The sequence below is a fragment of the Pteropus alecto genome, unplaced genomic scaffold (genome assembly GCF_000325575.1).
Source record: "Pteropus alecto unplaced genomic scaffold, ASM32557v1 scaffold76, whole genome shotgun sequence".
Lineage (NCBI taxonomy): Eukaryota > Metazoa > Chordata > Mammalia > Chiroptera > Pteropodidae > Pteropus > Pteropus alecto.
Window position 1 is genome coordinate 19,578,821 of NW_006443138.1, and position 18,731 is coordinate 19,597,551.

Below are 18,731 nucleotides of genomic sequence, written 5' to 3' on the forward strand. Positions count from 1 at the left end.
TTTGCATTTACTAAATATCTCACATCCAAAAAAAAATGAATCTGTACTGGTCTCTCAGCACAATTTTAATACACAGAAATAAGCACTTCTTTCTTTTATGCTCCTTTCAAATTTGAACCAGTATCTGTCTCATTTTACAAGGTTTGTCATTTTCTCTCAAACTACACAGAGTAATAAAGTGATATGTCCACAGTAGAAAACTATATTGAAATTGGAAATATATTTTCCAAAGCTTTTTCTTTGGTGAGACCTGTTTCAGATCAGCTCTGATTTTTTTTTCAGTACAAATTAATGCACTGAAGCACATATCTTTTTTTTTAAATAAATAAACAAGCAAACAAAAAACACAAAATGTATTATTCAAGAGCTAGACCATTATTGGGAAACATATCTATAACTACTTATCAGAATAAACGACTGTGCTACCAGCAGAAGTATTGATTAACTTTTTGTTACAAATACTTGTACACTAATAAATGGTTAAGTTTTGTTAACCTCTTTGTTGTTGAAATATTCCAAGAGATCATCTCACATACATTCAAGTTACCTGTCTTCTAACAGATGGAAATTCAGTAGGAAGAGGCCATATGACTCAAGCATGCACCATCGCACAGCATAGATCTGAGGACCCCTGAATGTGACCTGCTCCCAGAGGAAACCAATTTAATGCTTCATTGCACACAGAACAGTATGTATGAATCACAAAACCTTCAGATAAATTAGTGACAGGTACATCTGAATAGAATTCCTTCTAAGTCACTTATCTGAAGCCAGGAAAGCTTGTTTCACTCTCACTTTCAAAGATAAAGCCACATGGTATGTTGCCTTGGCAGATTCTCACAAAGCAAACAGCCCCCATCATCCATTACTGGAGGGGAAAGTCTTCTTATTATTTCAGGTACTATGACAGCAAATAGGATAAAGTGCAAACTATCTGCCAGTGGAAAATTCATCAGTCGATACTAAGCCTATGTTGTCTCTAACTTTCATAAGCTCTGTGCCTTTCGCTCTTTTACGTTTATTTTTGACAGTTCTGATACTCCAGAGTTGTAGCCATGGCAAAGTTCAGAACAAAACGGCAGGTTATCAAAGAGTTCCTCAGAGGTCAAACAGGGAGAAGAGATGCCAACAATTAGTAGCTGACAAACAGATTTATAACAGAACGAGAAAGGTGTACGAAGCTTTTATCTTTAACCAACTACTTATTTCATTAAAAACAAAAACAAAAATTGAAATGGTAAATATATGCTCTAAATATTTAGGAATACTGGTAATAGAAAAGATTTTAAAAAATGAATTATGTACAAAACAACATGGGAATGTTTACTTGTAAGGGATCTTATTTATGTATCTTAGCAACCATAAATAAATTGGAATATCAAATTATATAAAACTATGTTTTAAACTGAATATCAACGAATAGCACAAATGCATTATCTTCTTCTAAGTTAAGTATCTATCAATTACTAGAATTCTTTTAAACTGGACAATAAAACATACATTATTTCTCACTTCCTGCATTTCTTATAGTCTACAATTACATTTAATCAAGTCTTTTATTATATATCATAATAAAGTCCAGGTCATGTCACTAGGTCAATTAGATAGCATAGGCGACTTCAATAGCACAAATCAACAGGACTCACATTTTAGGTTCTGTTGATCGTTCTCATGCAAAATCAGGGCTGTGCTGTCTGGGCGAGTCTGTGTTAAACCAAAATGACAAAAATCTTAGTTTCTCATGATACTGCCACTTAGAATGCATGCAAATAAACCCCCAGTCAAGGAGAAAAAATTTTTATTAAAGAGTACTGATTTGTAAATTTAGTCTTTTCAAATGTAAAGCATTTACTCTTCTTCCTCCTCCCAATCTTTGCAAAATTTCTGCCCAATGAATTTATTACTGTAGACATTCAACTATGGCTATGGTTGAGTTAATGAAATTCTAGTCTGGGATTAACTTCCATAGACATGCATGATGGTTGAGCATCAAGAATTGGGCAAGGCAAGGGTGACATTGGGAAGGAAAAAGAAATTATAATTTAGGGAATGTACAATATAAGAAATTTAGCTAAATTAACTGCTGTGCTATATATGAGGCTATTTATAGGAGTCTAAATATGTGAAAAAAGTAAGCAAAAATACTTTGAAAACATTACCAATAACATTCAATGACGCCAAGCAATATAAACATAGCTACTAAACTTACCTTCTTTAAAATTACATAGGTTTAATTAGATTGGGTATATATGTCCTTTGGAGCCACAATAATTTAAGCAATTTTAAATACGATTTAAAATATGTAAGAATGTTAGTTAGCAGGCAATACAATTATTATTTCTGCTCTATCTACCTACTATGTTTATATTTTTATTTACATACAACGCACTTTAATGTCATTAGTAATTACTTAGAAGTGTCATTAAATGGAGAACTATAATGTTCAATTAAAACATTAAACTCTACTTGTCAAGTGTCATATTATGTTAGTTTATTTTTATGCATTAGAAAAATATGAAAATATAATCAGAACAATTAGCTTGAATTTTTAAAAAGCCAAATGTCATGTGTATATTGTTCAACACTTTATTTAAATTATATAAATACAAAGCCATATTGTTAGGCAGTTAGGTAGACATGAGTGACTGGGGAATGCAGGCCCAACCCAGGGACCACCCTTAAGACCTCTTAGAAACTCCCATTTTGCAGGTAAAAAATCCTTACATCCTAAAATACAAGGAAGTAAAAAACTACAAAATAGCCACTGGTTTAGGCCAGTCACAAACATCTGCGCAGTTAGTACATACACTGTACTTGCTTGACATTAGCCTCATAATATCATCATTATAATATCGAACATATGCCTGGAAGTTCTTGAATCTAATTAGAACAGACTGAATTCTGGGTAATGTATGCTCAGTAGACAAAGAGTTATGTAATAGCCAAATGTCAATCAGATGATCTAGTGTGCCAGTCATCTAGCACCATCCCTGTAACACTCATTAGGGGCCAATATAATGTTTATTTCCTGAATTTAAGTGGCTGCAGCCAACTCTGGTGTAGCCTGTTTCTCTCCTGAAACATGCTTTAATAAACCATATTTTTCCTAAATTTTGCTGATCTGTAATTCTTCACTGTGTCAGTGGAAAGAACCGAGGTCTCCTCAGTGCCACCGAGGCAACGACAAATTTAGATCGCCCCCAGAGTAACAATGTGATAGCTCTTAATCACTACATATCAAGAGTTTTTTAGTATATAATGGAGTGCTCAAATTTTCTGGTTAATTATTCATTAAATCAACAAATAGATCTTCACTAAGATTGCCTTACAATTCCCCTCAGCTTGATTAAACTTCAGACATGTTTCTTCTGAATCTAGGTCCTGACCTCTCTTTTTTTAGAATGTTTACTTTAACCTTGCAATTGTAAATTATTTCTCTTTCCTTCGAGATGTAAATCTTCTCCCAACCTCTCCAGTTTTACAATCCAGGATTTTAGAGCCATTCCTTTGACATAGAAATATCAAGAAAGATAGTGTCTCTATCTGTTAGTCTCTATGTGAGTGTAGGAGCCTAATTTTAATAAGCACTCTTAACAAACACAGGTGACCTAACTACACTGACCAAGCTCTCACTTAACATCCTCTAGTATTTTTACACTAAGTCATATCAGATCTTATTAAAATCTCCCACTTTGTATTTCAGCAGAGTTAAGTTCAATATCTTCCCCCTTTTTCAATAGTCTTGAATAGGCTTCCTTGCCTGTTTAAGTCCATCTGGTGCAATTTTTTTTTTCACATTCTTAAATGTCTATTATGTGCAGGGACACTAGTAATTCAGTGGTAGGGCAAGTAGACACTGTAGTCTTCATAATACCTACAATTAAAAATGAGACATGTAAATTGACATTTAAAACACAATGTGATCAATATTATGTCAAGAACAGAATGGGGCACCTAATAAAAGTATACTAGATGATGAAAAGTGTAATAGAATAAGTGTCGTCAAATCAATTCCTTCACTGATGATGAGGTATCATTCAAGCAAATCGAACAGGAAAAATGCTTCAGAAGAGAGCCCAACATGTATAAAAGTTCAAAATAGACATTTCAGTGCAATGAAATGTCAGATCAGGATGGCTGGATTCTATACAATGATGGAGGTGAGTGGCAGGACACGAGGCTAAGATATAACTGGGAAAGATGGAATAAAGCACTTATTCAATTGTATGGTTGCTCATTTTTTTCTTTTAATCAACATATTTATAATGAAGGCCATACAACAAGGTTCAATGGCAAGAGCTCCGGTATCAGACTATCAGGTTTGAAATCAAATTCTACTTCTCACAAGTTGTTATAATATTAGGCAAGTAGTCTAACCTCTCAATCTCAGTTTCTCCATTGCATAAATGGGGAAATAAAAATACCTAGGTTTTGTGAGGACTAAAAGGGAAATTCCACATAAAGTATTCAGCATAAGTCTTGGTACATGGAAAATAATCAATGACAACGACAATTGATGATGATGATAGAGAACAATCTATGATGATATTGATGAAATACATTCTCTATACCAGGCCATGAGAGTCATGGGGAAGAGTTTGAAGAAAAGAGAAACTGCCGAAGCAGTTTTAACATGGAAAAGTATTATCAAGTTTACATTTTTGAAATAGCATTCTGAAGACAGAAGAATATTTTGAAAATTAAGAAGTGAATGCTGTACTCTGAGCTTGAGAACAGGTAATAGTAGATAAAACTTTGAGTAAATATCTGCAGGTATATTAATTAAAAGTCAACGTGTGGAAGTAATGAGTTTATAACAGAATGGCCTAGTAATAGAGTAAACATCCTCTGTTTATTAAGTGCTGTCTGCTTGTAATTATTGATAGCATCGACTTTCACTCATAAAAGTTTCTTTGTTTGGATAATAAACTATGTAGTAGATATTTTTGTGGGCATCAATTAGTATGTTTAATGTGAGGAGTTTTGTTTAATCAAGCAAATCAGTTGACTGGATGTCATCTCCAATATATAATATGACAATAATCTATAAGAAAGAGCTAATACTTATTTTAGCATATTTATTTGTCAGATACTGCTTTATGCTATTTACATGAATTAACTTACATGTTAATAACAGATAGATATTATTATTATTCCCATTTTACACATGAGAAAATTGGAGCACATAGAAGATAAGTAATTTGCCCAATTTACATAACATGTAGAGGAACTCAGATTCCAACCAGTTTGGATCCAGAGCCTGTGCTCTTAATCCCTATGCAAAAAGTGCTATACAGTAGTCCTTCCTTTTCCATAATTTTGTATTCATTGGTTTAAGTTACCCATGGTCAATCATGGTCTAAAATATTAAATAAAAAAATTCAGAAATAAATGATTCATGGGTTCAAATTGTGTATTATCCTGAGTAGCATGAGAAAAATCTCACACTGTCCCGCTCTGTCCCACCCAAGACATGAATTATAGCTTTTTGTTTTGCTGTATACACTGCCCACCTGTAAGTCACTTAGTAGCTGTCTTAGTTATCAGATTGACTGTCATGGTATATCAATACTTGTGTTCAAGTAATTCTTATTTTATTTAATAATGGCCCCAAAGTGCAAGAGTGGTGATGCTGGCAATTCAGATACGCCAAAGAGAAGCTGTAAAGTGCTTTCTTTAAGTGAAAATATGAGTATAGTCCAATAAGATATTTTGAGAGAGATCACATTCTCATAACTTATAGTATACTGTTTTATTATTATATTATTTTATATTATATTATTTTATTATTTTAATTTATTGTTATTTTATTATTATTGTTGTTAATATCTTTCTTTGACTAAATTATAAATTAAACTTTATCATAGGTATGTATGTATAGGAAAAAAACATAGTATATATAGGATATATAGTACTATTTATGGTATCAGGTAACCACTGAGAGTCTCGGAACTTATGTCCCATGGATAAGGGGGAACTACAGTAATAGAGTTGTTTTTGGAGTATCTGAAGCTTAGAATGGGCTACTATAATCTAGGAAATTATTAAAGAATCAAAGAGCTTTGGAGAAATAGAAGAAGAAACTATTTCAACAATAGAAAGCACGAAGAGGATGAAATCACAGTAGCTTTATAAAGGAAAGAATATTTCAGGTAGATTATAAAGAAGGAATAGAATATTTGCCTTCTTGAAAACCAAATATAATCTACTTTAAATAAAAATCTTTAATAGTACATATTTTTCTCATATGACCACTCAATCTTCTAAATGACCTTGTATTTAATAAAGATATTAAAAATATGTTTATCCATCCCAAACAAATCTGCAATCAGAAAAGTTCTATTGAATTTCTATTTTACTTAAATGAAATTCTAAAATTGAAACTCTTTACTACGGCCTCTGATTATATCCTTTCTTACAGTGTATGTGCACACACACACACACACACACATTAACATATATAAATATATCTAGATACTCTCACAACAATAATTATGTTTTCCTCAAATGCACTAATCCTTCACTGTTTCTTCTGCTGGTATAATTTTCATCTAAATCTTATATTACCAGATCTATCTCATATATTTCTTTTATCACCTTCTTCTCTATTTTATAACATCCTTTAAGAAATATATGACACTTTGTTTTGGAAAATATTTATTGTTTTAAGAGCAAAACTGTGTCATTAAAGACAAGGCTAAAGTCATTTACATCCTTGTATTACCATTTACTATGTAAGGTGCAAAAGTTAGACAGTGAAGAAAGCTGATAGACAAAAAAATTGAAATATGATGCTGAATGAGAGCTCTGTAGATACTCTGGACTCTCAAAAAGACAAAAAATGGATCCTAGAACAAACATCACTAGAGGCAAAAATGACAAAACTGAAGATGTCTTACTTGGGCATATCACGAGAAAGTAGGGTTCTCTGGAAGATACAATAATGTTGGAAAGAATAGAAGGCAGCAGGAAGGGAGGAAAACCAAATTTGAGGTGAATTGACTCCAAAAACGAAGCCATAGGCCTGAGTATACAAGAGCTGAGCAGGGCTTTTAAGGACAGGATATTGTGGACATCGCTCACTCATAGAGTTGCCAAGAGTTAGAGCCTAACACATAACATTTATTCTTTACTACAGAAATTTCTTTTTGTATAGAGAACTCTACCAGATGTCTCAGTCCTGGCTTACTATTCTCGCTACCTCCCTCAACAATATCTGGGAATAAAAATTTCTAGCCTTTCTAGCAAGTGTCACAGTTGCTATTTCACATGATTTTTGACAAAATTATCATCAGTTTTATGTCCCACAAGGGTAGAGATCCTGTTGGCTTTTATATTGTAATATATCCTGAAGGAGATAAGAATATGCCACCTCAATATAGGTCATTTTTTACTACAGGTTACTTTGATCTTTAGGGTATTGAGAATCAACAGATGCAGAAAGAAGCCTTCTCAGAGCTTCCCTTATGTGATTAAAAGCAGAAATTCAGAGAAATGAAGACCACCAAAAATTCCTTCTCTGTGAGATTTTTATGGCCATGAAGAAGTAGAATCAGTACTGAGATGAGTCTTAAAAGTAAAAAAAAAACTAAAAAAAAAAAAAAAAAAAAATTAAAAAAAAAACTTACTAAAATAGCTCTGTCTTCCTTTAGTTACCAATATATTACCCTCCCACAATTTACACTGCCCACAGAAGCCCAACTCCATTTACTTATATAGTCCACAATTTGTTGTCCTTTGTTAAAAATACTGTATAAGCTTCCAAGTTTAACCACTTCTTGTGAGGTTCACTTCTCTGTGGAGCTAGCTCCCTTGCATGTAAAATTAAAGAAACATAGGCATTTTCTCTTATTACTCTTTTTGTCAGTATAATTTGCAAGTCTCAGTACTAAACGTAAGAGGTAGAAATAAAGTTTTTTCTTCTGATACTATCCCCAGCACCTAAAGCAATGCCAGACTCAGTAAACATTTGATGAATAAATAATGTGTGAGTAGGCAGAACACCATGCATTTGGAATGATGGATTCATAGAAAATAGTCAATAAAAATCATCAACTAAAATTACCAAAGTGCTCTGTAAAAAAGTGTACTATTTTATGTTGTCCTCATCAAGACTGTTTCCAAAAATTAGATGAGGTGCAAATGTAAATAACACAGAATAATAATAATAATTAATAATAATAATAATAATAATAATGGAAAGTAGATAGATGATAGATGATAGATGATAGATAGATAGATAGATAGATAGATAGATAGATAGATAGATAGATAGATAGTTAGATACATGATAGATACATGATGAGAAAAAGAGAGAGAAAGAGAGAGAGAGAGAGAGAGAGAGAGAGAGAGATGATAGATATATAAAGAAAATGACTCAAGTGAGATTGAGATAGGAAGTCCAGGGCTGTTTTGGTAGCTTTGTGGTTATCAAAGTCCCAGGAGCTTGTCTGGTTTTATAGTTTTAGCCAATAGCTTCCACCTTCAAGGTATATGGAATATTGCTACTTCAGTTACAGCCTTTACAAGTTTCAGGAAGCAGAATGTAGAAAAGGAAGAGGGCAAAAAGACACATATTTTAGCTTAGTAGGCCCCTGAAAGGAGCCATTCTAAGCGCTGACCTGTAACCAGTTTTCACCTTATTGGAAACACCTTTCAGAACTGAAACTGAAAGGTGGCTATTCAGATGATTCTATTGCCACATTAAACAATATAGTGATCTATTAGAAAGGTAAATAGGAGAAATATGAATATTTTTTTCTTAAGAAAAATTCCACTTAAATTTTTTTAAGTATTTTGAATCATAAAACTGTGTTTTCAATTTTACTAAACTTTTAGAAAATGAGTCTTGGTAAAATACTTTTTTTTTTATCACATATTTCCCTTTGTTTACTGCCCCAAAATGTTAAATAAGGGAATCCTAGGATTAAAACTGGCTTTATGGTTTGAAATATCAAGAACTGCAAAATTTAATATGGCAAGCACAAAGGCAAACCTCAAGTGCTTTCCAGATATACACATGAAGATGCAAGACTATCACTTATATTTTGTCTACTTTCAAATATATCCCATCAGCAACCTAATGAGACTTCAACATCTTATCTATCTCCATCTCTGACTACTTTCTTTTCACTTTTATGAAGCTTCTTTCAGTCAATTCTTGATGTTAAAAACTACTGAAGTTAAGCCATAGCAGCAGGAAGGCATTCTTCTACGGCTTTTGAATGTGTTTTTCATGTGTCTGTGTGCTTATATATGAGTGAATACTTTCTGTGTTGGCTAATCTTTTCATACCAAACAATGAATCCATACAGTGATGACCTGAATTGGGAGACATTTTGCAGCTCTACCATTTCTTCATTCTGCCTCTTTGCTAAATTTTCCTGTTACTTATTTTAAGCTGAAAACAGAACTGTCCTACAGAATGAAATGAATAGGCACATTCGTAAATTTATCCTGCTTCCTCTCTTGTCCCCAGAAGATAGCCTGATATTTAAATTTCAAAGGCAATCTCTTAATAGATGGAGTAGAAATATCAAGGAAACAACCATTTAAGAGGGATATGGATGATCTTAATAGACTTGAGAGAAAGATGTTCTGTCCAAAGAATCGAGAGTGAATATACTGTAAAATGAAATTATATTTGTGTTCTTATTTTAAAACTTATTTTAGGGACTCTTTTGTCAAAAGAGATCTTGTTTTTAATTGATTAGGTAAGGGCCTGAAGAATGAAATGAACTACTTTTTTTTTTTTTTGCGTGCAGTTTTGCTATTCCAAAGAAGAACAGCTGACCTGAGGTGGGGGGCAGGAGGGAGAGTATATGGGGTAGGAGAATAGGGGTCTGAAAAATAGCACTTCTTAAATTTTTGTCAAATACTGTTAAGTAATACAGATAAATATAATTAAAATTAAATTATTTTTCTCTATTATTTATTTTTTTAGTGCTTTAGAAGTATCAGACATATTTGAATTAATCATACCTTACGTACATTGAATAGAGACTTCACAGATGTGTTTAAAAAATCTATAAAATACAAAATACTTAGTCGAGAAAAAGGTTGCTTCTTTTGAGTGTCAAATACCAAGCATACAGTTCTGTCTTTTCTCAGTGTGTGTCTGTATAGGGGCAATGGTAGGATGACATCTAAAGAACCAAACATAAGATTTCCCCAAAGTTGCTGATATCCTTTGGATTAATTATGTGACATCTTTGACTATCAAATAACTGCTTATTTCTATTTTAGTTTGTCACTACTGGGACAATTACTTACAGGTGCACACGTTTCTTTTACCTTGTATATGTCCTATAAAAAATCCTAAGAATACTGATAAAATCATTGAAGAAATATTCCATTACTTATGCAGCATAATCTCGTGTTGATTTTTTCTTTTGGAAATGTTAATACAAAATATTTCAGATGTACCAATATAATTCTCACATAATACATTCAAGAAAATGTAATATACTCATTTAAAAATGCTAAGAATATATATAAAGTCGTGACTGACCTTAAGTCTCTTTTTTTTAAATCATCTCTATTTAAGTATAATTGATAAATAAAAATAACATATATTTAAGTCTTACAATGAGATGTTTTGATATACACATGCATTGTTGTATGATTACCACAATCGAACTAATTAACACATTCACAGACTCACATAGCTACCTTTTCTTTTTGTGATAAGACATTTAAGAATTACTCTCAGCAAATTTTAGGTATACAATACAGTATTTATTAGCTATGGTCACCATGCTGCACATCGGCTCTCCAGAACAAATTTATGTCACAGAACAGAAAATCTGTACTGTTTAACTAACATCTCCTTATTTTTCCCATCCCCTGCTAACCACCATTCTACTTTCTACTTTTATGAGTATAACATTTTTAGATTCCACATGTAAATGAGATCATGCAGTATTTGTCTGTCTTCCAGTGCCTAGCCTACTTGACTGAGCAAAATGTCCTCCAGATCCATCAATGTTGTCTCAAGCAGTGACAGGATTTCTCTCTTTTTTAAGGCTGAACAATGTTTCATTGTATATTATTTTTCATTCATCGTGTGTGTGTGTGTGTGTGTGTGTGTATGTGTGCATATATGACATTTTCTTTATCCATTCACTCCTCCATGGACCCTTGGGTTGTTTCCATATATTGGCTACTGTGAATAATGCTGTAATAAACATGGGGGCACAAATATCTTTTTGAGATAATAATTGTGTATCTTTTGGATATAAATCCAGAAATTCTACTTCTGGAATTATGGTAACTCCATTTCTAATTTCTTGAGAAACTTATATACTATTTTTTATAATGGCTATACCCATTTACTTGCCTACAAATGATGCACAAAGGTTCTCTTTTCTCCTTCTCTTGCCTACAGTTATCTTTTGACTTTTTAAAAATAAACATTAAAACAGGTTTAATGTTATATCTCATCGTAATTTTAATTTGCATATTTTCTAATGATTAGTGTCATTGAGCATCTTTTTATATATCCATTGGCCATTTGTATATCTTCTTTAAAAAAATAACAATTCAGGTCCTTTATTTTTATTTGGGTAGTTTGATTTTTGCTATTGAGTTATATGTTTCCTTATATATTTTGGATATTATTTCCTTATAAGATGTATGGTTTACAGTAGTCCCCACCTCTTATACAGAGAATATACATTTCAAGATCCCCAGTTGATACTTGAAACTGCAGATAGTACCAAACCCTATGTGTACTGTTTTTTCATATATATACATACCCATGATAAAGTTTAATTTATAAATTAGGTATAATAAGAGATTAAAAACCACAACTAATAATAAAATAGAACAATTATAACAATATACTGTAGAAAAGTCATGTGAATGTGGTCTCTTTCTCAAAATATCTTATACTGTACTCACCTTTTCCCTTAAAGGAAGCACTTTGCAGCTTCTCTGCATATCTACTCTTGGCTTTTGGGTTACTTGAACACAAGCACTGTGATAATTTTGACAATTAATCTGATAACTCAGATGGCTACTAAGTAACTAACAGGTGGGTATAGTATATAGCGTGGATATGCAGGATCAAGAGGTGATTTATATCCTGGGTATCACAGACACCAGCACAAGATTTTTATCACGCTATTCAGAAAAGCATGCAATTTAAACACATATTAATTGTTTATTAGTGAAAGTTTTTATTTAATATTTTTGTACTTCAGTTGATTGCAGGTAACAGCAACTGCCAAAAGTAAAACTGCGGATAAGGAGGGGATTACTGTGCATACGGGTTCTTTTCATTCCATTGTTTGTTTACATTACTGTGTAGAAACTTTTTAGTTTGATGTAGTCCAATTGTTGATTTTAGCTTATCTTGCTTGTGCTTTTGGTGTAAATTTTCCCCTAAATTGTCAAAACCAATTTTTTTTTTCTAGGAGTTTTATAGTTTTAAGTCTTATGTTTAAGTTTTTTTAAATTCATTTTGAGTTGATTTTTGTGCATAGTTTAAGGAAAGTGCCTAATTTCGTTATTTTGCATGTGCATGTCTTTCAAACACTATTTATTGAAGAGACTATCCTTTTCCCATTGTATATTCTTGAAGTCTTTGTCAAAATTGGTTTACTCTATAAATGCGGGACGATTTCTGGGTTCTCAGTACTGTTCCATTGGTCTATGTGTCTGTTTTCATGCCAGTACCATATTATTTTAATTAATATAGCTTATAATATAATTTGAAGTCAGGAAGTGTAATGCCTCCTGCTTTGTTCTTGCTCAAGACTGCTTTAGCTATTGCAGATCTTTTGTGAATTGTGTCTTATATATCTATAAAATTTGCTGCTTAAATTTTATACATGGAATTTTGATAGATTATTAGACTTAAATATGCATTAAATCTGAAGATGACTTTGCATGGTATAGATATTTTAATAATATTAATTCTTCTAATCCATAAATAATATGATACTTTTTTAATTTGTGTTTTAAGTTTCTTTCATTAGTGTTTTATAGTTTTCAGTTTACTAACCCTGTATCTCCTTAGCAAAATTTATTCCTAAGTATTTTTTATGCTATTATAAGTGGAGTTTTTAAATGTCTTTTGCAGACAGTTCATTGTCAGTGTGTAGAAAAGCAACTGATTGCATGTTGACATTGTATTCTACAATTTTATTGAATTTGTTTCTTAGTTCTAACAATTTTTGGTGGAACCTTTTAGGGTTTTTTATATACAAGATCATGTCATTTGCCAACAGATAATTTTACTTCTTACTTTTTAATTCAGAGGTATTTTATTTCTTTTTTTACCTATTTGTTCTGGCTAAGATATCCAGTATTATACTGAATGGGAGTGGTACAGTGGGCATACTTGTCTTGTTCTTGATCTTAGAGAAAAAATTTTTAGCTTTTCACCATTGAATGTGATGTTAGCTTTCTCATATATGTGCTTTATTATGTTGAGGTACATTTCTTCTATAACTAATTATCAAAGTATCATGAAAGGATGTTGTATTTTGTCAAATCTTTTTTTCTTTATCTATTGAGATGATCATATGATTTTTATCCTTTATTTTGTTAATGTGGTATATCACATTTATAGATTTGCATATGTTGAATCACTCTGGGTCCCCAGGAATAAATACCACACTTGATCACTGCATATTATCCTTTTAATGTGCTATTGAATTTGATTTGCTGGCTGAGTATTGTGCATTTATGTTCATGAGGAATATTGGCTTGTAATTTTCTTTTCTTTTAATGTCCTTACTTGGTTTAGGTATGAGAGTAATCCTGGACTCATAAAATGAGTTTGGAAGTTTCTCTCATCATCAGTTTTTGGGAAGAGTTTGAGAAGAATTAGTCTCAATTCTTATTAAAATGTTTGGTAAAATTCACCAAAGAAGCCATTTGCTCCTGGGCTTCTCTATGCTGAGAGGTTTTTAATCACTAATTTAATCTCTATACTGCTGGTTTTTTTCCCCTCAAGTTTTCTATTTCTTCCTGATTCAGTCTTCGTAGGTTTCATGTTTCTAGGGATTTATCCATTTTTTCTAGGTTATCCCATCTGATGTCATTTACTTGCCCATAGCAGTCTCTTACAACACGTATTGCTGTATCTTCATCATTTTATCTTTAGAGTTATTATAAGTGTGCATAACTTACCTAATAAACATTTGCATTATTATGAAAACACACACACATACATTTATAAACTCACATATATAAATGTTTAAGTGTAGCTAAGAATCATGTGTATAAATTATTTCTTTATATTCAGTCCAGTTTCACAAACTCTGCACCAATAAAAAAAAATAGCTAGGTAAAATAAATTATTTTTATTTGTACTTTATAAGTTGTTTAAAATTATTCCACATTTTATTTTACCTCACATTTTAGCTATAAATGTACTGTTTGGATTTGCCTACCTTCTTGAGAGAGAACCCAAATGCTTTTCTCATTATGTTACTAATAACATTCACTCCTTAGTCATTCTTTCCATTGTTTTAAATGTAGTTCATTCTTCTTTTTAAGTTAGTTATGGTTGAATCCACTGTTGTTCTGATTTACTTAAACTAATTGTTTTCTAATTCTGCTACATAGCTTAATTTATTTTTTTACCTACATCTTTAGAAAGCTTCATCATGTCTTGTAGCTGTGCATGTCTATTCCTCTGATCTTACCCTACTTTTGCTGGATTACATATTTAAGTAATTTTCTCAGAAAAAGGTTTATTCAGAAGTAAATTTTATGTGTTCTTGTTACATAAAACTATATTTATATGGCTCTTGCACTTGAATAATAGTTTGAGTATAGAATTTCAGAATTTTGAATGTCTAACATCACTGCATTTGCTCAGTGTTGTAGCTATCTGTATGAGGCTAATTCTTTAGTAGGTGGTCCTTTTTTTTATCCTTGAAAAGGTTTGGGCCTTCAGTTCATTCTTGGGATTCACAGATATCACAATAATGTCTATTTATATGGGTCTTTTTTTGTTATCATTTTTCTTTTTTGATATTTGGCAACTTAAAAAAATTGGCACTACAGTGTCTCTTCAAATCTGAGAAATTAAAATTAGGCTCTCAATATATTTTCTCTTAAATAATTAAGATAAACTCCTTAAAATTTATATTATATAATTTGCATTATTATATTATTCATTTAAAAAGATGGACCACATGTATTAATTAAAATTAAGTATATTTTAAGAATTATTCAGTTAGAATCCAATAGCATTTTCTTAAAACTAAATTTATCATTACTTTCATTTATTTCCATTACTTTACACATATATGGTCACCATGTCCTCAGAATGTTATGACAAATTAGCACATAAAGAACTGGGATATATTTTCACATATTAATTGTGAGATATTGTATATGGAAACTTGGAAAGACTACGTAATTTTATCTTCCTCAAGAGGAGATTAACTTTAGCTTTTGGTAGGCATTTAAAATGGGGCATAACATCTTAATCCAAGAAGGGACTCAGGTAATTTTAGGTTGGGTTTCAGATTTTTTTTAGGTTTATTGGAGTAACATTGATTAATACAATTATATAATTTTCAGGTGTATATTAGAATTTGACATCTATATATTCTATTGTGTGGTTACCACCCAAAGTCCAGTTTCCTTCGGCTACCATAGATTTGACCCCCTTTACCCCATCTACCTCACCCCTCCTCCCCTACCTCTACCCTCTGGACAAACAGAGACTCAGGGACATGGACAATGGACTAGTGGTTACCAGAGGGTTTCAGATTTTTGTAAGGCTCACTGTACATCTGATTCATTTCTACTCCCAGTAAATCAAGTATCAACTTTTAACACATTTTTTAAATGGAAATATTTGATATTTAATCTTCAAAAAGAATGGTGAAACTTGAATAATTATACATTTCTGGTGATAATATAAACCGACAAAACATCTCTTTTTAGAGAGTCTTTAATTACTTTTTTATTTACTTTTTATTGCTTTCATGTTATTTATTTTCATGTTCATTTTTCCTCCACTGGAAACCATCTCCATTTATCTTTAAAAGGTCTTTTGTTTTTAAAATAATTTTTTTTGTTACATAGGTATGCATATTAAGAAGCATTTTAGGGTAAAGAGTTTTCTGTCAAAATCTTGCAATTTTATGACTGTATTTTTTAAAGTTGTTTATCTAAGCCTTGACTCTAATTTCACAAACAAATAAAAGCTTGGATGTTTGTAGTGAAAAGTTTGATTGTCTTTGAGTAACCATTTGGATAAAACATTCAACCAAGGTGATTTTTAAAACCCTCTCACATTTATCTTTATCTTTGTTTTTTAGCAGTTTGATTAAGATGTGGTTTTCTTTGAGTTTGTCCTGTTTAGGGTTCTCTGCATTTATTAACTGTATAAATATTTGTCCTTTACCAAATTTGGAAAATATTCAGTCCTTTTTTTTCATACTTTTTTCTTCATTAATCTTTTTTACTTCATTTTCTGGGACGTTGACACCTTGTGATATCGTATCATAAAGGGATTATATATATATATCAGCAGTAAATGACATTTATTTCAAATAAAATACATTCATGTTCAAGTAGATCTCTGGTCTGGAAGTGGGGAGGGGGCAATCCTCTAGATACTGAAAGTTGTTTAGTTTTAAACATAGGCCAAATCTGCCTCACATTCTTTTCATCCTCTTATATATATTATATAAAATGCTTAGTTTCACCATGATATTTAACAATGCTTGTACTCTTCTTTTTTTGTCAGTTTCTAACTTATCTAAAAAACTAGTAGATATGGTTATGAAATACATGTGTTGGAACAAAAACCTCTGTGATGTACAGAATAATCAAGAATAATAAAATTTTGTCTAAAATAGAATCAAAGTGAAGGAGAGAATGTTAAATACATTTCTTAATTATAACAAAATAAATAAAAATCTAAAATTAAGATTGATATTATTATTAATTTAATATTATTATCCTGACAATTATTGTCAGTAAAATAATGTTTAAAAGAAGTTTATGAAGAATTACCAAAAAGACACATCTATATTTACTCGATCATTTTATTTCTGAGGAAATAAATCAAAAGAAAATAAACCTTTTTGCATTAAGATGTCCATTTTAACATTAATTTTAATAACAAATATTTTAAACAATCTATCTGACTAGGATAAAATTATTGTACACCAACTTAATCAGTCCTTAAAATTAACATTATAATAACAATAGCTACATGAGATATCCATTTAATATAGTATAGAAAAATTATGTCAAGATTCTTATAGTAAAAAGTAAAATTATTCATTTATATGGTCAAGGGGTGAAAGGGACCTAACACAATATGAAATAATTGTTTTAAGATAGTTGAATTGCTGTGTTTCTTTTTACTTTTCATTATTACCATTATAATTAATATGTAAAAATCATGGAAAATATGACATAGAAAATTAGAAGTAAATAAGAAGTCAGTTTTACTATATAATACCCATGGAATACATAACTATAGACACATTAATTGATACTAATTTGAAATCAAGTTTAGTCTACCGATTACTTTTATTAAGCTTTTGTTACATGTAGCTTTATTTTACTAAGCTTTTATTATAACTAAATAGTAAAAAACAAAAACAAAAACAAAATGAAACAAAATCTACCCCATAATTTTATTTTTAAAGGTGAGTTTTATGTCTTATTCAACTTTTTATGAGCTAATATCTAAAACAATGACTTAAACATGACATGTTCTTGATGAATATCTGTTGATTAAATCTGAGACTATAAAATTTTGACATCCTTCAAAAATTTAATTTTGTGTAGATAATACATGCACATGAATCAACTAATGGCAAAAGAATACACAATGAAAAAATTCTCCCTCCCACCATCATCTACCAGCCATTTTTCTCTTCCTACATATATACTTTTCTTTTACACAATGATAGCCCTAATTACTAGACATAATTAACTATAGATTGACTTTTTAATTAACAATATATCTTGGAAATCTTTCTATATCAATACAAACTTTACCTTCTTTATTTCCCTTTTATGACCATATAGCATTCCGTTATGTGACCAGATTATGAATCATATCTTGTCCTCATTCATAAGCATCTTTTTTTTGTTTTCATTCTACTCAGTATTTCACAAGACTTTTCAGTTGCATTTGTTGTTCTGTTACAAGGCATCGAGCCAAAGTAAAATTTCTTATTTATTATTTTTTAAAGCATCCTCTCACACACTATATCAATTTATTAGGAAATCCTACTGGTTTTACCTTCAAAACACATTTAGAATCAAACAGCCTCCCATCATTTCCACAGAGCTATCATCATCTCTCACTTAGATTAATGTAATTGCCTCTTAAATGGTCTCTCGTTTTCAATACTTGCTTCCTTTGGAGTCTAGTCTCCAAACAATAAATTACAGAAATTATTTGTTTAAAATATAAGGTAGGACTTCTAGAATTGGCTAAGATAGAGTAAATACAGAATGCTTTATCCTTCCTAATAATAAAATTAAAACTAATAAAATTAAAACTCTCCAGCAGAATAAATAAACAACCATCTTTAGACTCTGAAAAAATAAGTAGCAGCAGGTAGAATGAAGGAAAATCAAAACTCAAAGGAGGACCTGTATGGGAGTGAGGTCTTTGTTTTATTGTTTTTCTCATCAATTTGGCCTAGACTATAGAGCAGACTGAATCTTGAAACTGTGTAGCAGGAACAGACAGCAAAAGCTCAAAGAAAATCTCTCTTCTTTTAGTGCAGAAA

At 31.1% G+C, this 18,731-nt stretch overlaps 1 protein-coding gene across 1 annotated transcript in view; it reads right to left on the reverse strand.

The window, feature by feature from the left end:
- The window catches only part of MGAT4C (MGAT4 family member C), a 625,909-nt gene that overhangs the window by 250,004 nt on the left and 357,174 nt on the right, over positions 1–18,731 (reverse strand). The window contains exon 3 of the mRNA XM_006923806.2: positions 1,647–1,704. The gene's annotated coding sequence lies outside the window, so the exon portion shown is untranslated. The remainder of the gene's footprint in view (positions 1–1,646; positions 1,705–18,731) is intronic.